The following is a 24,977-nucleotide window of genomic DNA, read 5'->3' on the forward strand; positions in this document are numbered from 1 at the left end:
AGAGTAGTGAGGGATAAAAATACAATGCATTGAATTGGATATGAAACATGCAGCAGGAGGGATAAAAATACAATGCATTGAATTGGATATGAAACATGCAGCGGGCCGCTTCTTTTTGCTATTATTTCAGTCATAATAAAATAGCATGTACTCAAAGTCATTTTGTTTTCTGCAGCAAATTCTTTGATGCACAAAGGAACCTAAGGTTGATGTAGCATTGTACGAGGCTTGTTAGAAAGTTCTTTAAGCCATTTCCTTCTTCCATCAATGTGTTGTTTCATCACAGTGTTTTTTTTAGATAAAATAAGGACCAAGAAAGCTATTCTCTGATACAATAATTAGGAAAGAACATTGACTTCCTGATTTTCAACTTGTAAAAATGTTGCTAAGCCAAAGTAGATAATTTCTAGAGGACTCAATAAGTACTTTGACTTTTCATGGTGAAATTGCCTCCTGGACATTTTAAGGTCTAACCACCTGTTGGAAATGAAGAAGTTACCCTTTAAGGTCCTTCTAGCCAGACTAAGAATCAAATTGACACAAGACAGATTAACAGCAGAAAATAAAATATAATAGTGTATGTACAGGGAATCCACACAGACATGGAAATTCCAAAGATAGTCAGGCAACATGATGCTTACATGAGCTAAGGAGAAGAGTAGGGGTCTGAGGATATAAGGAGAAAGACCATTAACAGGAAGATGAAAGATGTTTGGAAAAGAGAGATTATACTGTTATGTAGATAAGTTTCTTAGGTAAAGAGGAATCTCTGTTAATAGCTTCCTATGTGGTACAAGCAGGCAGTTGAGGGGGAGGTAAAGAGCTTTTCTTGAATCTACTGGGTTTTAATTGCTTTTAGTTAAAAATAATGTTCATACCAAAGAGGCCAATCTTAGGGTGGCCTGCCCTTGGCCCCTATGCATCTAAAGAATAGATATATTTTAAAGCAACCAATAAATAGGAATGAATCAGATCTCTTGTCTTATTTTATGCCAAACTTTCCTGACCTTTTTCTAATTCTCTAATCAACCCACTGTATATTTTTTTACCTTTCCCTCTGAATCTTTTTGGTGTTCTCTCAAGTTCTCTTTTTTAGCTTTTTTCTCACTCTGTATTTTCTCCCCAGGCAATCTCAACAAGTCTTACCACTTCAACTATCCTGAATGATTTGAACACTATAAACTAACCTCAACAACATTTACTTGTGGTCCAGACCTCCAAAATGATAGCAGTAACAACAAAAAGGCAATATTCATTGTGTGCTTACTATGTACAAGATACTGTATTAATAAGTGTACATTCATGATTTCATTTAACCCTTTAACAATCACCAACAGTGAGATAGATGCTGTTATCATCTCCATTTACAGTGGAGAACACAAAAGTTTGGCCATATCACACAATTTGCTTAGGGTTACTTAGATAAGCCAATGACCAAGCTAGGTTTTAGATCCTGACAGTTTGATTCTAAAGTGAGTGCTTTTCAACCACAGAGACCTGTCTATCAACCACATGCTAAGCATTTTCCTTTGAATCTCCTACAGGCCTCTTACAGCCAATATGTAAGTCTAATTCCCCTTTGGCAATTAATTCATGCATTCAACCAATAAGAAATTTATCAAGCATCTCTGAGAGCTAGATTGAAGCCTATGCATTGAGGATGAACTGTTGAACAAAATAGTGGTCCCTGTATTTGTAGAGTTTATTATTTAGAGAGGGAAAACTCTCATTAATCACATCATTATGCAAATAGACCATTAATTCCAAGCTAGCCTAAGTGCTAAGAGGATCAACTGCAATATGCTGTGAAGAGAACTGCCTTCTTTGAGGGAAGTAGGAAGAGGGACTGGAAGAAACTCTCCCCTGACAGATTGCCTAAGCTAAAATTAAAAGAATGAGTAATAGCTACCTAGGCAGAAGATGACATCCAGGCAGAAATTACAACATCTACAAAGGCCCTGAGGCCAGAGGAGTGGGGGGAAGCCAGCATACTAGAGGGACTGGAATGAAGATTGGTATATCTGAGGGAATGGCAAAAGTTGCGGTGTAGACTAGGTGACAAGGACAAGACCATGTAGGGCCCTCTAAGATGTATTATGTATTTTCCTTTTCTTAAGGCCAGTTTTCACAGATCATTAGAGGGGCTCAATCATTGTAGTGAAAGAATGAAATTTATACTTTGAAAATATCACTGTGGCTGCTGTTGAGAGAGTGAATTGGAGGAAAAAAGAGTAGATTCAGGGGAACCAATGAGCGGATATTTCAGTGGACTAGGTAGTAGTATTTTGGTAGTATTTTTCTCTCATTACTGTTGTGTAGAGAAGGATGGCAGCCTTAGAGATGAAGATAAAAAACACCCAAATCTACCTGACCATTTTTAAGCAATAATCTTGGGATCATCTCAACTTCATTTTTTCCCTCTATTTCTATCATCCAGTTATTCTTCTGCTGATTTTGCTTCAACATCTTTTGTATCTTTTCCCACATCTCCATTTGCTTTTGACATTTTTGGAAGACATATTTTAAGACTGTCCATCCTTATTCCTTCACTTTTTTGTTTTCCTTCTGAATGCAATTTTTGCCATTTCCACCCCCAAGCCTGGCCCAGGCTGGTCCCTGTTACTAGCACATCCATATGATCCCCTGGTTCTCTGCAGTGTACCTTCAGGCCAGCAGTCTCTTTAAGGAGTGCCCGTGCTTTAACCTAGTTTCTATTTATATTACTTGAATGTAGGCCAGAAGGAGGGGAGAGGATTGTAGCACCACTCCATGTTGGCCTATGATGGAAGTGATGGTGCTATTGACTCTAAGAGGGGTGATCAGATTTTTGAGGAACTTGATAAATTCAGTCTTCAAATGATGTCAAATCTGAAATATTTGTAGAATACATAGAAGACAATAGGAAATATGGGTTTGGAGCTTATAGAAAAGTCTAGGCTAGTTATGACAGTTAAAAACAAGACTGACTGTTGAAACCATGAGTTTAGATAAGTTTCCTTGAGAGAAGTGAACATATTGAGGACAGGGCTGAGGATAAAGCTCAATGGAACACTCACTTGTGAAAGGGCAGTGGAAGAATAGAATCCCGGAAGCATACTGGGGAACAGCTGCCAGAAAGGTAGGGGAAAACGGGGGGAGGGTAGCCATGCAGAAATGATGGAAGGGGAGAGTTTCAAGAAAAACAGAGTGGTCACCATGTAAATGATACCAGTTGTATTATCTGGTCAACAAAGTTCTCTCTACTTGGGAACCACCTCTTCACTATCCCATGCAGTCCAAATGGTACTCCCAGTCCCAGTGTTCTGCCTGGATGCTGACACAAGATAAATATAAAACTCAGACCTGATTTCCCTCTTCACAGCAATTGGTTCAAATGAGTAGAAATATGGTAGAAGCAGAGGCTGAATTCTTCCATGTGAAAGTGGTTTCCCAAACCATGTCGATGCTGTTTTGTTTTGTTTTTATTATTATTTTTTATTTTTATTTTTAAAGTCACAAAAAGCTCCTACGGGCATATAAGCCAGCTGTCAGTCTTTTAAGTGGATTAAGGGATCCAGATCCTAGAATCTACCATTTGATAATTAACCTTAATTTTCCTGGTTAGATTTTGATATGAAATTAACTGATGAGTTAGTAAAAAAAAAAGCATTTTGAATATATTCTTAAATATGAAATACATGAATAATACTGACTTGAGTGATTCTTTTATCTGGGACACTATTTGCAAGAGACATGTTACAGTAATAGTGACACTTTGAAGTGACACTATTATAATAGGAAAAAGAAATGATGGTTCATTTATAAACCTTTTCTTTAGATCTAATGAAAATCCAGGGTTGGTCATCATGTCAAATTATAATTCAATTCACAGGACTGTCTCTCAACCTCAGACTATCTCATTAATCATCTTCAGTCATGAAAGAAAATGTTTTCATTCTTGATGGATGATCATAAGGATAATACCAGGCCACATCCTGAATATTTCACACATGGGACTTCTACAATTTGTTTCCCTAAGGTCTTTCTTATGAAGTCTTAACTATACTTTCTCTCTACCTACTAACTAATCTGAAAGGTGAAGAGAATCATAGGTTTTTAGATTAGGATTCTTTAGAGATTATCTAAAATCTGAATCCTCTTCTGTTACAGATGAAGAAAATGAGGCTGAATTGCCCAAGTTCACTCACTGGGAGGCAGGAATTGTACTAATTCTCAGTCCAGTGTCACCTTGCCATGCTGGTGACATGCATGTCCCTTCTTAATCATCGACGCCTCTGACTTAAAATGACTAGGATGGCTTCATTATTAAATGTTTTGAGCTGTAAGGTTAAGTAGGGGTTCACATAAATAATATGGTTAATACTTTTTTGTGACCATGTGCTTTCTCTCTTCAGAATTGGGATATGCACGTTATTCACAGCAGCTAAGGAGACCCTGTTCTTTATAAAGGCTATGCAGCAGCTGCATGGTATCACTCTGTCTCTTAAAAGTTTATGAAGTAAAGCAAACTACTGAAATAACATTAACTTTATTTTGTTTATGAGAATTATTTTTGACTAATTGTATATTTTGAACAAGATTAGTAACATTTCAGATTTCTGACCTGAGTCTGCTATTTTTACAACCACTATTATGAACGGTGGTGCCCTGTCCTATTTGTGGGCTATTAATAATGGGATTGTGGAGAATGGTCTGATATGTCCAGTTTAATTCAGTGTACTCCTGCAGACTTCCTCAAGGATGCCCCAGGAGGCCTGGAGGGTACATTAAAAACGTGCTTTTCGAGGACTGCTAGTTTCTAGTTCAGTAGACTTCATGAAATGGTCCACAGATATGTACTTCAGGAGCTTTAGCACATTTAATTCTATCATGCAGATAACATGGCCAGCATTGGCAGTGATCCCATAGTATCATGACCTGATGAACTTGAAAAGGGTTACCAAATTTACACAGCCTGATCGATCCCTCTTTAACAAAGGGCTTGTTGAGAGTGCAGTCAGCAGACGTCCTTCAGTTGTCAACCTCTTCAGAGATTACCTATTATACACAGCCATGTTGCCCAAGGTTATACCCTTTCCCAGATAACCCATGTTCAATGGTTGATGGAGAATGAATTTCTGATTATCTTGGTCCAGCTCAGGACAACTCTGAATGCTCTTTCTAGCTTCAGAGTTCTCTGTTGCATCAGCCAAAGCTCTTTCTGGGTAGTTACTGTGGTTTTGACTTTTCTTTTTGCCTATTTATGCTTCTGCTCCTTCCCTTACCCAAAAATTTGATCCTAAGGACATGCAAAACTAGCGCAGAGCCTGCTTCCCAGGGAATTCAACCTGGGATGTAAATATTTGCTTTTTTCCTATCAGCTAAAATGTATTGTCCAATATCATCATCTATTTGCACGTTGGACAATTCCGTGCCTAGGAAAATATATTTTTAAAAGTAAACCTATTTTTCAGGATGATGGAAAGTAGTGCAGAAGCAGGAAGGATGAAGAAAACAGGTAGCATGCCTCTGTATTTTATTAAAGCAGGTGTCCCCACATACTAGATGCGGGGAGGGGTGTCTTGACCAGGCTGCAGCAGGTTACAGGCAAAGGACTCTAAATAGGTATGGACAGAAGTAATTTCTACAGTTTTGTTCCAGCTTGTTATTGGGGAAGTCATATGGCTGTAGGTGCTACAAGTGGGAAAGGGAACTGCTGGTCAGATTCTAACTGGTGCTGCCACTTGGCTGCTTTGATCAGTGGTTCTAGATGAAGGATTGAAATTTGCACTTCCTAACCTACCAGTTCACTTGCCCATTTATTGTTTTTAGTAAGTGGGAATATTTATCACTGGCACTTTTTTTGGCATATAATGCTAGGTGTTTAGGGAAGGCAAGAGGTAAGGCAGAGGCAGTGGTTTCCAAAGGATACAAGACACTATGGAAAGTCTTTTCACTTGGAATTAGCCAATAAATGCATTGCTTAGTGTGACTACAGAAAACAATTTGACGAATTAAAGTTGTTTTGTGAGCAATTTTAGATCTGAAAAGAGACTTCAATCTAATCTAAAGCCTCAACTCATCAATAGTTTTTCAGGTTATGTCACTTTTAGAAAGAAATAGGAAATGGTAGTAAAATAAAATATTAAGAAATTTGTTTAATAAAAAATACCAACTTCTCATTTTATTTTGGAACTAGTCTATATTCATTTAAATTTTTTGAAGAATTTGCATCTACATGGTCAATGCTAAAAAATTACTGAGTTTACAGTCACCCTGACTCCTAGGAGATAAAATTTCTGTATTAAAATGATAGCCCTGACTCAGGTAAGAACTTTAAATAGTAATGACTGACTCGATTATTTTTATAAGAGAGATATTAATTTACCATAAACACGAATGAATGAAACAAAATGGTTTCTGATTTATCTCCTTGTTAACTGGAAAATTCAGTTAACAAGAAAATCCTGTACACCGAGGGGTCTTGTTGAAACTTTCATTAATCATATCTATTCTTATAGGGGTAAAGGAGTCTTTGAAAGTACTCTTCCCTCGGGATCAAATTCAGATCTAACAAAAGTGCTGAAGAAATACCCTTCTTAAAGAAAAAAATCTTTCTTGTTTGGATGAATGACCTAAAGATAGGTTGGAAATAAAAATTGTAAAATATCACCTAAAAGCAGAGAACATTGAACATCACCTAGAAGACAAAGAAACATTGCCAAGTGCATTATTTATGAAATGAACATGTAAAAACCATTGAGTGGAGCATGAGGAAAGACATTTGGCTTTGGAACTAAAAGGTCGAAAAATTTAGTACTGGGAACTATGTATGTAGGTATGCATGTATGGTCTCTCTAAACAGAGATCTCAAGTATGTTTTCATTAAAAGTACTTATGTAGAGGGATGCCTGGGTGGCTCATATGGTTAAGCATCTGACTCGTGATTTTGGGTCAGGTCATGATCTCATGGTTTGTGAGTTCGAGCACTGTGTAGGTCTCTGTGCTGATGGCATGGAGCCTGCTTGGGATTCTCTCGCTCTGCCCCTCCCATGCTTGTGCTCTCTCTTGCTCTCTTAAAATAAATAGACATTAAAAAAAGTACTTCTGTAGAAGAGGTAATATAATAGCAATAATTGCTACAATTATTTATTCAATACATCTTTTGATTTTTATCTTGTTTTTTATAATTTTATGATTTTTAAATATATGTATAAATTTTATTTAACTCTACAATTTCCTATTATTTTCGAATTATTATTCTATTTTACACATGAGAAAAGTAGAGGACCAAAAAGGTAACATTTATCCAAACTCACATTTTTTAATTGGTAAAGGAGTCATGGAATTTAAACCTCCTCCTGACCTCAAAGCCTCTTCCAGCCACCATGCTTACAAGTGTTAATTGTTCTGGTAATTTGCAGCAAACCTGTAGAGTAGACAGCTAATCCACATTGTGGTTGCTATTCTTTCCCTTCTACAGATGTGGGATTGAGGAAGATGAATTCCTGGAATTGCTTCAGCTCACAAAGTAGGTCAGCAAAACACGTGGAGTGGAACAAACTGTCCTTGCCTTCTCACTTCCTCCTTTCAGAAGGGCAGGGGATCTCTTATAAACTTTCAGATCTCTTTCTGATTGGGAATGCCAAAGGCTGGTAAATTACTCTGCCTCTTCCAGTTGTGAAATGTATCGACAGCTACTTGCTGTTAATGATATTTCTGAGAATTTCTTTCATGCTCTGGAATTTCAGCCCCCAGCAGTTCACATCTTGTTTACTTTCTTGAGTTTATCTTAGCACAGCCCCACAAATTAAGCTCCTAAAGAACAGGAAACTCAAGGAAATGACAATACAGATTAAAGGTATTTCCCAGAATTTCATATGCTAGTGGGCAAAGAGACTCAAGATTTTTTTTTCTTTTAATGTTTTGGGAGAGAGAGGGAGACACAGGCTCCAGGCTCTGAGGTGTGAACACAGAGCCTGATGCTGGGCCCGAACTCACAGGGCGCGAGGTCAAGATTCTTTAATTATAGCATCTAGGAAGAGAATATCGCAGGGAACTAATTTTCCAGCTTCCACATTTATGAGAACCATTTAGCAGCAGCTTCACTGTGATTCCTACCCTCTAACACCTCCTGGATCCCTCTGAATGCAGTCACTGTACTGGAACACTCTGCTAGGCAATGCATTTTGATTAGTAACAAAGTTCTGTGAATAGTTTACTTGAAATTCAAATGCTGCTTTTGAAATAGTTTTTGCAGAGGGGCGCCTGGGTGGCTTGGTCGGTTAAGCGTCCGACTTCGGCTCAGGTCATGATCTCGCGGTCTGTGAGTTCGAGCCCCGCATCAGGCTCTGTGCTGACAGCTCAGAGCCGGGAGCCTGTTTCAGATTCTGTGTCTCCCTCTCTCTGACCCTCCCCCGTTCATGCTCTGTCTCTCTCTGTCTCAAAAATAAATAAAAGTTAAAAAAAAAAAGAAATAGTTTTTGCAGAAATGTAGACTTAATACATCAGTATCTTCAAATGTTGGTACACAGACACCTGACACCTAACTAATCAAAACCTGCACTGATAATTCCTTGCTCTCATACACCTGGCAGGTAGGCTCTCATACACCTAGCTAGGTATACCTAGTAAGTTTATGGGCTTACTAGGTATATATTATAAAAAGAATACCAAAATCAAGTACAAGAAAATAAAACTCATACAGAATCCTACAACCTCAAACACCTTCTCTGTTCTTCTAGTCAGGAGGCTAAAAACATATTGTTTACAAATTTTCCTTATCTCTCTGCCTTTCTAGGTAATCAATGACATACTCTGTTTTGTTGTTTCTGCCTTCCCAATATTTGGAGCCTGCTCTCTAATGCTGTATTTCCCAAATTGGATGCAGAGAATACTAGTATTCTGTCATGTTTATGGGCTTTTCATGAGATCAAATGAATTTGGAAGAAGTGAAACATGTTTCTTTATGGCAATACTTCTTAGGTCTTTTAGCTATGTGGGTGCATTTCATATGTTCAACAGGGGAACATAATACATGACATTTCTAAAGTTTGTTAGATGAAAAACAATCTTCTTAATTCACCAATTGTACAAATGTTAGTAATAACACTGATACTAATGAATAGTCAAAGATGTTCATTCATAAATACCAGTGTTCTAGTTAGGGGAATACTGTTTGAATCCACCTTCTTGATTTCCTTGACATTCTTCTATTCAGATCCAATCATCTTGCTCAAGATTCCTATAGTGGAAGGGTATGGGTCACCTGGATGGCTCAGTAGGTTAAGCATCCTACTTTTGATTTCGGCTCAGGTCATGATCCCACCCTCATGAGACTGAGCCCTGTGAGAAGCCCTGCGTTGGGCTCCTTGCTGAGCATGGAACCTACTTGGGACTCTCTCTCTCTCCCTCCCTCCCTCCCTCCCTCCCTTCCTCTCTCTCTCTCACAAAACAAATAAACATTTAAAAAAGATTCCTATTATAGTGGACGATAATTTAACAGCTATCTTTCCAATCTCTCATTTCCAAATGTTGTTTTTTCACCATTAACACTGGTCTATTTCCAATTCATAGGTAAGATTATGCTACTTTCCTCCTGAAAACCATTTATTTTTTCCGAATATCTCCAGAATAAATTGCCTGTGTAATAAACTCTTTGGTATGGTGTTCAAAATCATTGATGATCAAGTCACAATATGCTTTCTATTTAATCTCCACAAATCTATATTCTTTCCTGATGGTATTCTATTGCCTGGAACAAACTTCTGTTCATTTTAACATCCATTTCAAGCATTTGAAAACCTAAGTATTAGCTGGGACTAACCTGTTCAATGTGACTTGACTTCTCCACCTGTAAGCATAGAAGATGACATTAATTTTGAGAATCCTTACTAGGTATATATTATAAAAAGAATACCAAAATCAAGTACAAGAAAATAAAACTCATACATAATCCTACCACCTCAAAATGACAAGTCAAAACTTGTCATATAACTTTATAATAAATGTCAATGTCTATGTTTATGATTATTTCTATTTATATCTACACACACACACACATATACACACACAGAGATCATGCTATACTGTTTTTTTCCACTTAGTTGATAAATACTTTCTTTTTAAAAAATCTTTTTAAATCAAGGGATAATTGATATATACCCTTATATTGGTTTCAGGTGTACATGATTCTATATTTGTTCACACTGTAAAATGTTCATCATAATAAGTCTAGTTAACATCCATTATCATAAATAGTTACAATATTTTTTCTTTTTTCTTGTGAAAACTTTTGGGATCTACTCTCTTAGCAGTTTTTAAATAAGCAATATAGCACCATTCACTATAATCAACATGATGCATATTACATCCCCATGCCTTGTTTATTTTATAGCTGGGAGTTTGTACCTTTTGACGCTTTCACCCATTTTGCCCTCCCCCACATCCCCATCCTTCCTCAGTCATCAGTCTGTTCTCTGAATCTATGATCTTGGTTTTGCTTGTTTGTTTTGTTTTTTGATTTCACATATAAGAGAGATCATAGAGTGTTTATCTTTCTCTGTCTGACTTATTTCACTTAACATGATGCTCTCAGGATCCACCTATGTTGTCACAAATGGCAAGTTTTTATTTTTATGGCCGAATAGTATTCCAATGTCATTTACATATACCACATATTTATTCTTTTCTTCATCATTGGACACCGATGAATGCCAAAAATAGAATCCCAAAGGGAGATTGGAATATTGTGCTGAATTTAACAAAATGCATTTAAAAATTTTTAAATTTTTTTTTAAATTTACATAGAATCCTTAATGCCCCTTACCCATTTAGCCCTTTCCCCCCTCCCACAGCCCCTCCAGTAACCCTCTGTTTGTTCTCCATATTTAAGAGTCTCTTATGCTTTGTCCCCCTCTCATTTTTATATTATTTTTGTTTCAGTTCCCTTATGTTCATCTGTTTTGTACAAAACAGTACAAAATGAGTATTTTAAAGTCCTCATATAAATGAATTCATGTGATATTTGTCTTCTCTGAGTGACTAATTTTGCTTAGAATGATACCCTCTAGTTCCACACACATAGTTGCAAATGGCAAGATTTCGTTCTTTTTGATTGCCTAGTAATACTCCATTGTGTGTGTGTGTGTGTGTGTGTGTGTGTGTGTGCGCGCGCGTGTGTGTGTGTGTGTGTACACCACATCTCATTTATCCATTTATCTGTTGATGGACATATGGGCTCTTTCCATACTTTGACTCTTGTTGATAGTGCTGCTATAAACATTGGGGTGCATGTCCTCCTTCAAAACAGCATGCCTGTGTCCCTTGGATAAATACCTAGTAGTGCAATTGCTGGGTCGTAGGGTAGCTCTATTTTTAATTTTTTGAGGAACTTCCATACTGTTTCCAGAGTGGCTGCACCAGTTTGCATTCCCACCAGCAATGCAAAAGAGATCCTCTTTTTCCGCGTCCTCGCCAACATCTGTTGTTGCCTGAGTTGTTAATGTTAGCCGTTCTGACAGGTGTGAGGTGGTATCTCATTGTGGTTTGATTTTTATTTCCCTGATGATGAGTGATGTTGAGCATTTTTTCATGTGTCTGTTGGCCATCTGGATGTCTTCTTTGGGGAAGTGTCTATTCATGTCTTTTGCCCATTTCTTCACTGGATTATTTGTTTTTTTGGGCATTGAGTTTGAGGAGTTCTTTATAGATTTTGGATATTAACCCTTTACCTGATATGTCATTTGCAAATATTTCTCCCATTCTGTTGGTTTCCTTTTAGTTTTGCTGATTGTTTTCTTCACTGTGCAGAAAAGCTTTCTATTTTGATGAGGTCCCAGTAGTTCATTTTTGCTTTTGTTTCCCTTGCCTCCGGAGACGTGTTGAGTAAGAAGTTGCTGTGGCCAAGGTCAAAGAGTTTTTGCCTGCTTTCTCCTCGAGGATTTTGATGGCTTCCTGTCTTACGTTGAGGTCTTTCATCCATTTTGAGTTTATTTTTGTGTATGGTGTCAGAAAGTGGTCCAGGTTCATTCTTCTGCATGTTGCTGTCCAGTTTTCCCAGCACCACCTGCTGAAGAAACTGTCTTTATTTCATTGGATATTCTTTCCTGCTTTGCCAAAGACTAGTTGGCCATATGTTTGTGGGTCCATTTCTGGGTTCTCTTTTCTGTTCCATTAATTGATCTGAGTGTCTGTTCTTGTGCCAGTACCATACTGTCTTGATGATTACACTTTGGAATGCAGCTTGAAGTCCGGGATTGTGATGCCTCCTGCTGTGTTTTTCTTTTTCAAGTTTGATTTGGCTATACAGGGTCTTTTCTGGTTCCATACAAATTTTAGGATTGTTTGCTCTAGCTCTGTGAAGCATGCTGGTGTTATTTTGATAGGGATTGCATTGAATATGTAGATTGCTTTTGGGTAGTATTGACATTTTAACAATATTTGTTCTTCCTATCCAGGAGCATGGAATCTTTTTCCATTTGTTTGTGTCTTCTTCAATTTCTTTCATAAGTTTTCTGTAGTTTTCAGTGTATAGGTTTTTCACCTCTTTTGGTTAGATTTATTCCCAGATATTTTATGGTTTTCGATGCAATTATAAATGGGATTGATTCCTTGATTTCTCTTTCTATTGATTCATTGTTGGTGAATAGGAATGCAACTGATTTCTGTGCATTGATTTTATATCCTGCAACTTTGCTGAATTCATGAATCAATTCTAGCAGTTTTTTGGTGGAATCTTTTGGGTTTTCCATACACAGTATCATGTCATCTACAAAGAGTGAACATTTGACCTCCTCCTGACCGATTTGGATGCCTTTTATTTCTTTGTGTTGTCTGATTGCAGAGGCTAAGACTTCCAATACTATGTTGAATAACAGTGGCGAGAGTGGACATCCCTGTCTTGTTCCTGATTTTAGGGGGAAAGCTCTCAGTTTTTCCCCATTGAGGATGATATTAGCATTGGGTCTTTCATATACTGCTTTTATGATCTTGAGGTATGCTCCTTCTATCCCTACTTTCTTGAGGGTTTTTATCAAGAAAGGATGCTGTATTTTGTCAAGTATTTTCTCTGCATCTATTGAGAGGACCATGTGGTTCTTGTCCTTTCTTTTATTGATGTGATGAATCACATTGATTGTTTTGTGGATATTGAACCAACCCTGATCCCAGATATAAATCCCAGTTGGTCATGGTGAATAATTTTTTTAATGTATTGTTGAATCTGGTTGGCTAATACCTTGTTGAGGATTTTTGCATACATGTTCATCAGGGAAATTGGTCTATAGTTCTCCTTTTTAGTGGGGTCTTTATCTGGTTTTGGAATCAAGGTAATGCTGGTTTCATAGAAAGAGTCTGGAAGTTTTCCTTCCATTTCTATTTTTTGGAGCAGTTTCAAGAGAATAGGTGTCAACACTTCCTTAAATGTTTGGTAGAATTCCCCTGGAAAGTTGTCTGGCCCTGGACTCCTGTTTGTTGGCAGATTTTTGATTACTAATTCGATTTCCTCACTGGTATGGGTCTGTGCAAATTTTCTATTTCTTCCTGTTTCAGTTTTGGTAGTGTATATATTTCTAGGAATTTGTCCATTTTTCCAGATTGCCCATTGTATTGGCGCATAATTGCTCATAATATTCTTATTATTGTTTTTATTTCTGCTGTGTTGGTTGTGATCTCTCCTCTTTCATTCTTGATTTATTTATTTGGGTCCTTTCCTTTTTGTTTTTGATCACACTGGCTAGTGGTTCATCATTTTTGTTAATTCTTTCAAAAAACCAGCCTCTGGTTTCATTGATCTATTATACTGTGTTTTTTTTGGTTTCGATAGCATTGATTTCTGCTCTAGTCTTTATTATTTCCTGTCTTCTGCTGGTTTTTGGCTTTGTTTGCTGTTCTTTTTCCAGGTCTTTAAGATGTAAGGTTAGTTTGTGTATCTGAGACCTTTCTTCCTTCTTCAGGAAGGCCTGGATTGCTATACATTTCTTTCTTATGACTGCCTTTGCTGAGGCCCAGAGGTATTGGGCTGTGGTGTTATCATTTTCATTGGCTTATGTGTATTTTTTAATTTCCTCTTTAACTCCTTGGTTAGCCCATTCATTCTTTAGTATGATGTTCTTTACTCTCCAAATAAATTATCTTTCCAAATTTTTTCTCATGGTTGATTTTGAGTTTCATAGCATTGTGGTCTGAAAATGTGCATGGTATGATCTCAATCTTTTTGTACTTGCTGAGGGATGATTTATGTCCCGGTATGATCTATTCTGGAGAACATTCCATGTGCACTGGAGAAGAATGTATATTCCGCTGCTTTAGGATAAAGTGTTCTGAATATATCTGTTAGGTCCATCTGGCCCAGTGTGTCATTCAAAGCCATTGTTTCCTTCTTGATTTTCTGTTTACATGGTCTGTACATTGCTGTAAGTGGGGTGTTGAAATCCCCTACTATTATGGTATTATTATCAATGAGATTCCTTAGGTTTGTGATTAATTGATTTACATATTTGGGTGGTTCCACATTTGAAGTATAAATGTTTACAGTTGTTAGGTCTTCTTGGTGGATAGACCCCTTAATTATGATATAATGCCCTTCTTCTTCTCTTGATACAGTCTTTATTTTCAAGTCTAGATTGTCTGATATAAGTATGGCTACTCTGGCTTTTTTTTTGATGACCATTAGCATTATAGATGGTTCCCCATCCCCTTACTTTCAATCTGAAGGTGTCTTTAAGTCTAAAGTGGGTCTCTTGTAAGCAGCATATAGATGAATCTTGTTTTCTTATCCATTGTGTTACCCTGTGTCTTTTGATTGGAGCATTTAGTCCATTGACGTTTAGAGTGCGTACTGAAAGATGAGTTTATTGCCATTATCAGGCTGGTAGAGTTGGAGTTTCTGGTGGTGTTCTCTGGTTCTTTCTAGTCTTTGTTGCTTTTGGTCTTTTTTTATCATCTTTTCTCCCCTCAGAGAGTCCTCCTTAAAATTTCTTTCCGGGCTCGTTTAGTGGTCACAAACTCCTTTAATTTTTGTTGTCTGGGAAAATTTTCTCTCTCCTATTCTGAATGGCAGCCTTGCAGGATAAAGAATTCTTGGCTGCATATTTTTCTGATTCAGCACATTGAATGTATCCTGCCACTCCTTTCTGGTCTGGCAAGTTTCTGTGGATAGGTCTGCTGCAAACCTGATCTGTCTTCCCTTGTAGGTTAAGAACTTTTTCCCCCTTGCTGCTTTCATGATTCTCTCCTTGCCTGAGTATTTTGTGAATTTGACTGTGATATGCCTTGTTGATGGTTGGTTTTTGTTGAATGGAATGGGGGTCCTCTGTGCTTCCTGGATTTTGATGTCTGTGTCTTTCCCCAGGTTAGGAAAGTTTTCCGCTATGATTTGCTCACATAACCCTTCTACCCCTTTTTCTCTCTCTTCATCTTCTGGGACCCCTATGATTCTGATGTTGTTCCTTTTTAACGAGTCACTGGCATCTCTAATTCTGAAATCGTGCTCTTTTGCCTTAGTCTCCCTCTTTTTTTCTGCTTCATTATTCTCCATAAGTTTGTCCTCTATATCGCTGACTTGCTGCTCTGCCTCATCCATTCTTTCTGCCATAGCATCCATTAGAGATTGCAGCGCAGTTATAGCATTTTTTATTTCATCCTTACTAGCTTTTACTTTTCTTTATCTCCACAGAAAGGGATTCTAATCTATTTTAGACCCCACTTAGTATTCTTATTATTGTGATTCTAAATTCTGGTTCAGACATCTTGCATGTTTTTGTGTTGATTAAGTCCCTGGGTGTCGTTTCTTCCTGCTCTCTTTTGGGGTGAATTCCTTCATTTTGCCATTTGAAGGAAGAAAAGGAATTAATAAGGTAAAAAAATTTTTAATTAAAAATAACATACACACACAAAATCAAATAAATGTTGTTAGATACTAGGTGTATTTTGGTCTGGGTGTTGAAATGAGCTTGATAGATTAGGAAAAAAAAAGGGAAAAAAGAAAAAGCAAAGGAAAACATTGGAAAATTTGGAAAAAAATGAATACCCTGAAATAGAATAAATTGAAACGATGGAAGTTAAATAGAATTTGAAAAATTTACAAAAAAGTAAAATATATAGTAGAAAAAGGTAAAGAAAAATATTTTTAATAAGTATTGTAAATAAAAATATTTTTTTTCTATTCCTTTATTCAAGAAAAAGAAAAGAAACAAAAAGAAAAAAAAGAAATTGAATAGATGGACCAGCAAACAGACTGAAATACGATTGAAATTACATCGTTTTCCCCTAGAAGTCAAACTATGAAGCAGTTTATAGTCCATAAACTAAGCAGGCAGTGAGACTTTGGTGTTCCTGATGAGCGAGGTTGTCCCAGTTGGGTGGGACTTAGTGTGATGTCCCCATTCTCCAGTAGATGGCGCTGCTTAGCTTAGTGGGGTGGATTGTTGTGGCGTCTGTAGGTGTCTATGCACATGAATGTGAGGGGTGAAAATGGCGTTACCCAGCTACCCAGTGTCTAGTATTGGAACTCTCTTCTCCCCGATTAGCAATCATTCGCCTGTCCTTTGTCTCTGACTTCCATCCACTCCCTGCTTTTACAGTGTCTGTGACCAAGTTGTCAGGTTAATAGATGACACATCCCTCCTGAGTTTTATCTCAGATGCAGTTGTGTTTCCTGACCCCTCACTTCTGAAGAACTGGGACTTTGACCCGCTCAGGCCCTTTGGGGGAGGGTCTCACTGAGCAATGGCCAGGTGCCAACTGTACCCAGGAACATTCGCAGGATTGTGCTGCTGCTGATGCCCAGAGACTTTGGCTGGGTGCCAGCCCTCCCCAGAAAAAGTTCACGCGATCCTGTAGCAGCAGTGTTTCAGTGATTACGGAAAATCACAACACACATTTGGCACCAGGCTTCACCCTTAACGACCTTGTTCCAGCACCAGTGAATGTGGTTGTTCTCTGGGGTCTGCTGGGACTGGGTGGCCACACAGCTTCTACTAAATGTCCTTCCAGCTGGCGAACTGCTCCTCCCCATGTGACCTAAGAACCTCTCAGACCCCACTCTGCTCCTGGGGATTTGCACTTCCCATCAGAGCACTGCCAGGTATTGAGCTGCAGAGTTTCAGACTCTGCACTCCCTCTGTTTATAGAGTCTTAATGGAGTTTAAACCCTCTCCTTTCTCCTTTCTCCCGTTTTAGTTCAGTCCCTGCAGCTGTTTCCACTTTTCCACTTTCTCTCCAGCTGGTTTCGGAGGGGGTGCTTTTCCCATACTCTCCCCCCATCTTTGTCCTCTCTCTGCAAGCAAAAACAGCTCTCTGACCTCCGTGGCTTATCTCTCCCTCAGTTCACCTCTCCATGCTGCCATGTACCTGCTGAGTTCTGTGGTTCAGGTTGTGCAGATTGTTGTATTAATCCTCAAATCAGTTTTCTAGGTGTGTAGAATGGTTTAGTGTTGATCTGACTGTATTTCATTGACACAAGATGCAAAGAAAACTTCCATGCTGTACCACCATCTTGGCTCCTCCCCCAAAATGCATTTGGAAATCAATAAATATAAATTTATGCCATGAGTTAACATGCACAGAGGAGTGGTGGCTTTGTAACAATATGTATAGAAAAGACTTAAAGATTTCAGTTCCTAGGAAGCCGTGTATGTTTAAAAGTATAGTCTTAAGTGACTATCCAACAGTTAATAGTATTTTATCATTACTGAAAATGAAGTATCTAATAAAATAGAAATGTTTGCCTCATTCTAGTTTGCTTTGCCAAAACATACATTCAGGGATGTTTCAATTCTGGACCCCAGCACTTTAAGAGATATGAACCAAATTAGACTGTGTTCACAGGAAGGCAATGATTGGTGGAGAAACAACAGGGAAAAGAAGACTCAGGGGAACATGAAAGTGCCTTCTTGTTTTAAGGGGCTGTTATGCAAAAGAGATGTTAGGCTTGCTTTGGGCCTTCTCAAAAATTAGAAATTAAACAAATATGTGAAAAATGCAGGAACTCAGCCTTTTGGTCTAAGATACAAAATGTACCATTAAAATGTAACCATGCAGTTTATATTAATATGATGAATCTTATACTTTGTTTTCTGTCGGATACCAAAACCAAATGACACATTTCTTCCCCTAAAATCTTGAAGGTGTAATATTACAAAATGTTTTCTGCATTTATTGATTTTTAAAAATTTATATCTGAAACTTATATACAATTTTTCAAAATGATTTTACCAATTTACACTCCCATCTGCTGTGTAAGCACATTCTTTTAGCTCCATATCATTGCCCAAATTTGATATTGATAGTCTTTGTTTTTAGCCATTCAGGAAGGTATGCATTGGTATCTAAAAGTGGCTATAATCTGCATTTTTTTGAGTTTCTTTTTGTGTGTTTATTGCCTATTTGGATTTTCTAATTTTTGAAGGGCCCACTGAAATCTTTTCCTCATTTTTCTTAATGTTGATGTTTTTCTTATTAACTTGAAGTAGTTCTTTATATATTCTGGAGACAAGTTCTTTGTCAGTTATTAAATTGAAATACCATTTCCGATTCTGCGACTTTCCTTTTTACTCTCTTTATGCTATCTTTCCAGGAATAGCGGTTCTAAAATTTAGTGTTATAGTACCAATCATCTCCTTTAAGAACAGAGTTATCTATCCTATTTAAGAAATATTTGCCTATTCCAAAGTCACAAATACATTTCATGCAAAAATTTTTAGAGCCTCTATTGTTTTATCTTTCACATTTAGAACTTTCCATATTTATTCCACCTGGAACTGATTTTTGTGTATGATATTAGAAAGGGATCAAAATTTATTTTTTTTCCATATGGGTATCCAATTCACCCAATAGTCATTGAAAAGATGATCTTTTCTCCAATACTCTGCAAGTGTGTTCATTACAAATCAAGTGTTAAATAATGTGTGACTCCTATTTCTGGGCATTGTATTATGTTTCCTAATACTATTGCCTGTCTTCGGCTAATAACACACAGTCTTAATTACTGTGGCTTTATCATTACATCAATATTTGGTAGAGCAAGCCACCCATCTTTTTCTTCTTCAAGATTATTCTGGGCTATTGCATTTCCATATACATTTTAGAATCAGCTTGTTAAATTTTTCAGGAAAAAAACTGTTGGAAACTTGATTAACATTGCAACGAATCTATAAATCCAATGAAAACAACTGGTATCTTTCAATTTTAAGTTATTTCATCCATGAAAATAATGTACTGTTTATTTGCTATTAATTTCTCATTATTTTATAGTTTTCTGCCTAGAAATCTGGGAAGGAAGGACTTAAAGCAGTGACCTATGATGTATTTATTTCCCTCCGATTACTGACCTGTTCTATTCTCCTTATAAACATAATAAGTACACCTCCAGACAAATAGAATAACATCAGTTGCTAAGAGTCCTTATCTGTGGAATGATTTGAGGGGGATGTCCCTAGTTTGGGATTGCCTATTGTAAACAAAACTGCAATTTATGGTTTTATGAGATGTAGCTCCTTGGAGAATGTCACATAAGCTATAAAACTCTCTGGGTTATAAAATGAGATGTTTCGTAACTTAAAATTTCCCCAGTGTATGAAGTGACTTACATGTCTCATTAGAGACCTCATCTATTATTCAGGACCAGAGAGTTCCTGTCTGAGGCAGGAAGGAAGGACTAAGGGCTACATAGGATGTTTCAGATCTTTTTCCAGCTTTGCTGGTGCCTCTTGATTGCCTGTATGGTTGGCAGCATTAGTAAAGCTTACTAAAGAGCTAGAGTTCTGATTTGTCTGATTTTGATTTGACACTCACATACTTTGTATTATGTCATGATTGTATACATATTTTGTTAGTTTATTCCTAGGTACATGGTATTTTCATACTATTTTACAGGAAATTTTTAAATTCTTATTTTCTGTTTGTTGTTGGTACATAGAATTATAGTTGATTTAATTTGTATCCACCAACCATCAAAGTTTTAATTTTTAATTATAATGATTTACTGTATACTCTTTGGATTTTCTACATATACAACCATGTTATTTTTAGATTTTGACAGTTTTATTTCTTACTTTCCATTATTTATATTCCTTTTAATTTATCTTTTTTATGTTTTTTTGCACTAATTATGAACATTTGGAGGTTTTTGCATATTGTTATGAGCTCCCCAATTTTAGAAGAAAAGCATTAAATATTTTACCATTAATTAGGATGTTAGCTGCAGGTTCTTTTACAATATTCTGTATCAAATTAATAAAGGTCTCCTCTATTTTTAGTTTGCTAGTAGTTCAGTTCTTAAAATCATAAATATGTGCAAAATTTTATCAAACTCTTTTTATAACTAATGAAATGATTTTTTCCCTTATTCTATTATTGATATTTTGGATATTGATAATGAAAATTAGATTTTTTTGAAAAAAACTTTTCAATGGCACTATAATTTCAACCAGAAAAGTATAGCATTACAAGAATCAGAAGACCAGTAGAGTTCCAGAACTGTGATGATGATGATGATGATGATGATGATGATGGTGATGATGTTTATTATCACCACTATAACTGTCTTAGTAAAACAGACCCTTGTAAATTTTGGAGGAAAACTAGGAAAGAAGTAGGGGTAGCAGAATAGAACCTTCCTGTTAGGTTCTGCTGATTCTATCTCCTGTAGTCTCTGGCTGACTATAATGAACAAGATTTCTTGTTTTTAGTCTGAAACTTCTAAGGTAGAAGTAACCCGTTAGTCATAGGAACCTAACGAATCTTTCAAATAACGAGGTGGGAAAGTTTTAAAACAAGTTCTATATTAAATAGCCCCTAAGAATCAAAGATTCCACAGGGAAGTTAAATACTTTACAGGAGAGTAGGTGGGAGGGGGAACCACTAAATTCTGTGCTAATGTCACTTCATTTGGGGAGATTTTTATGTTTGCATTAAAGGCACGGCATCTCCAGAACCAAGATGATTATTAAATGCCCTCAATTATGGATGTGGAAATGAAAGCTTGGAAAGGTTACGTGACTGGCAGCAGCCACACACACCGTCAGTGTGGCGATCATCGTTGGATCTCATGACTCTGATCCACTGTATGCTGTGCCAGAGCGTAACCGAAAATAGGAAGCCTTGAAGTCCTCAACAAGATAGGGGATTTCCTACTAGATGTCTTCCTATAAAAGTCACTTAGATTAGCATAATGAAAACAAATATTCTATAAAAACCCTGGGAGAAGGGCAAGATTTTTTTTAAGGGTCTAATATTCCCATTGCCTTTAGTATGGCATTAATCAAGCTCCAACCAATAAGTAGTGTCGGATGCTTTGCTTGTTCCCCATTGTATTTAGGCTATCACATTATCATGGTCTTGACAAGTTCCTTCAGTTTATCTGCAAACTGAGATTAATTAAGTTTCTTTCACTTTGTCTGCTTCTCTGGTTTGGGAATAAGGACACTACCAGAGACACTGAGATTGTCAGGCGTCAATAAACCATTAGGTCCTTCCACAGAGGGCCTCTTATGTTAGAAGAAAATCTTACGCAACTTCTGAGATTGGTTCTCTGCCCTTGTCTCTGTGGTTATCCATGGTCACTCCTGGTAGTTGTGATTCTGCCTACTGAGTCAGTATGGTGTCCTGTAGGGAGAGCTGAAGAGAGTTTATGCCATCATTGTTCATGCCACCTGAGGGCCTGGCACCCTGGCTGTGCCTTGTCTCAGAGAATCTTGTTATTCTAGTCAAGATTCTGGGTATAATGGGGAGAAGAGCTGGGGCTATATAGTGCAGCAAAACTGGTGTTCCCCTACGTTTCAGTATGAATTGGGTCCTTCCCCAATTTGTATGTTGAAGCCCTAACACCCAATACTTCAGAATATGACTGTATTTGGAGATAGGGTCTTTATAGAGATAATTAAGTTAAAATGAGACTGAAGTGTGTGCTTTAATCCACTATGCCTGGTTCACTTATAAGAAGTGGCAATGTAGACACACAGAGACACTAGGGACATGCATACACACAGGAAAGACCATGTGAGGACACAGCAAGAAGTGAAGCCAAGGAGAGAGGCCTCAGAAGAAACCAAGCCCGTGACACCTCGATTTTGAACTTCTAGCCTTCAGAATTATGAGAAAATAAATTTCTGTTATTTAAGCCACCCAGTCTATTTTGTTGTGGCAGCCTTAGCAGACTAATACACCCTCTGACTTCATTCCCTGTGTATTTTACTCCATTACTTTGTAATTTCTCCCTCTTTCTTTCTAACTCTTTCCTTCCCTCCATTCCTTCCAGGGATGTTTGGAAAGCATGCACTTTTTACATGCACTATCCGAGGAATTAAAGGAGTGCCTGTTCATTCTTGATGCCTGCTACACTGCTAGGAGCTACATTATTACCATGTCCCATTATGTGCTAAGGCCAGACCCACTCTGGGCAGTATTACTACTGGCTGTTGGTTCTTCCTTATGTGAAATATCTGGTCTTGTCTCTCACTTGTTGGAGATGTGAGGTTGGGTTCTTTCATTTCTACCCACTATACCAGAGGACAAAATTCTCCCCAAATATCACATTGGAAGAAGAGCATTTAGAATGAAGACTCAATATCACCCCATTTCTCTTTCCCAGTGTGGGGATTTTACCTCCACCTTCTTTCTCAAAGATGGAACTGGAAACATCCAGCCCCACATCTATTCAGGTCCAAAGAAATCAACTATAGCCACCTATTTTTCAGCTTCTGACAGACATGGATGAGGGTGGGAGGTGGAAATGACCATCACCCTCCTGTCACTGCTTGGTGGCCAATTTCCAGTACCTACACACAATCTCCAAGTCAGCTGATTTCTGGCCACCTGAAAAGTATCACATTCCTTTGACCCTTACCAGCAATACAGGCCGCTCTCTTCATCTTGCAGGGACCATTGAATCATGAAATCCTGTAGCTCTTTTGGAATCCTAGTACAGAAGAGGAGCTGCCAAGCCCTTGATTGGTTCTGGGCTGATGGATTTCACATTTTGCAAACGCTGTTACAAAATATTATCTAAATGCTTACTTAATCTCTGTTTTTTTTCCCCAATCAAGATTTTAATTTGACATTGGGGGTTCTTAGCATCTCATAAGTTAAAACTTCAGGAGTCCATCGCCCTTAGAATTATGTTGTGCAATTGTGCTGCATATATCCCTTTTTCTTTTCCGGGAAAAGATTCAGATTCTCAAAGGGGCTCAGAACTACCCCCAACACTATGAATTCTTGATTTTTAATACTTACATACATTTGACTTAAGCAGAAAATTCTCTACCTATTTCTGTCCTTTTTGCTACTGTCATGCATGATCCAGACTCTGTTTTCACAAAACTAACCTTGAGAAAAACAAATGTGGCAGTACCACATTTGAGTCTGGTATTTTGGTATTACCACATATATTTTAAATCATTAATATAACAAAGACTATAAATAATTCTTTTGGTATTTGTTATTTTTAAATAATCCCATGGATTGCCAAATGATCCTTTGATGGATTTTAGTTTCGCTGAAAAAAAAAAAAAAAAGATAGTGTTTTCTTACCAGTGTCCCTTGATATGACTCCAGGTCTGTTACTGGATGAAGAGTTTGTCTGAAAGACTCATTCTGGGAGAGGCTGAGTCATTTTTTATAAGGATTTTTAGGGTATTTTCCACTTATCAAGTTTCTGTTTGTTTTTTTTCTATCATTCTCTGCTCATATAACAATGGACTCTGATTAGATTTTGTAGGGATTTAGATGTGTATTTGTTGTGTGTGTGTGTGTGTGTGTGTGTGTGTGTGTATCAACTATAGACTGCAAATTATTTTAAAACCAAACCAAACACTGACTGCACAGCCCTGTAAATAATGTTATTTTCCAATAATGTTTCTAAGCACATGCAGCTTAAATAAAACTAACAGTAGTAATTTAGATGTAGCAAAGGGCCCTGAGAAAATTTCAGATGACTGTTAGGACTTTGGGTAGCTTTCATCCAAAAAGATCCCTCAAACTGTGTTGGGGGAAAACTTCAAATGGAATACCAGGTTATTTAACCAAACTTTGGATCAAAATTATTGGCATCATTTATGGATATATGGAAACTTTTTTTTAATTTGATTTCAATGTTTCAAAAAAACAATGATTACATTAATATGGTTATAATAAATTATGTGATGAATATAGAAGATTGGAATATAATGTAAACCTCCATCATCCCTCAAATTCAGTCTTTTTAAAGAAATAAGTCTTTCCCTTTACTTATCTAAAGGAGAAAGAAATGGGGATGGATAAAGTAGAGATGGGAATTAAGTGTAGTTGGGCTTTCAGTGGGTTTTCTTAGTAAGTCCTTATTCTTTCCCAATCAGTAACAATCCATTAGTTTAGGAATTGAGCAACTTTTTAGGGGAAGGAACTCATGGGGAATTGTAAAAGGGATAATTTTCTGCCTCCCCGATCTGGAATTTTCCAGAGAGTATGTTAAAATTAGCAACTCCAGAAATTATGTTTGAATAGTCAGATGGTCTTTGTTGAGTCCTGTAAGAAGGGAGAAAGTGTTAGATTAAGTGGAGTCTCTTCCTTACCCAACTGTGACCATGGATAAGAAGTAGACAAGGGAGAGAGGCCAAGGGAGAGACTATACAGAAAAGGCCCTTCTAGGTTCTTCTAGCCTGACAAAAAGCGGGAGAGCTATGAGTTTCAAGCATGTGGCCTGGTTCCTTCAGTCTGGCCAACCACACCCTCTTCATTTATTCATTTATTTATCTTTCTTGTTTAATGTTATTTATTATTTATTTTGAGAGAGAGAAAGAGAGAGAGAGCAGGGAAGAGGCAGACAGAGAGGGAGAGAGAGAATCCCAAGCAGGCTCTGTGCTGTCAGTGCTGTTGTGGGCTTGATCCCCTGAATCATGAGATCATGACTTGAACTGAAATCAAGAGTTGGACACTTACCAACTAAGTCACCCATGCGCCCCTCATCTTTCTTTTTTAAATCAAAGTATAGTTGACAAATAATGTTACATTAGTTTTAAGTG

This window comes from Panthera uncia (genome assembly GCF_023721935.1).
Source record: "Panthera uncia isolate 11264 chromosome A1 unlocalized genomic scaffold, Puncia_PCG_1.0 HiC_scaffold_17, whole genome shotgun sequence".
Lineage (NCBI taxonomy): Eukaryota > Metazoa > Chordata > Mammalia > Carnivora > Felidae > Panthera > Panthera uncia.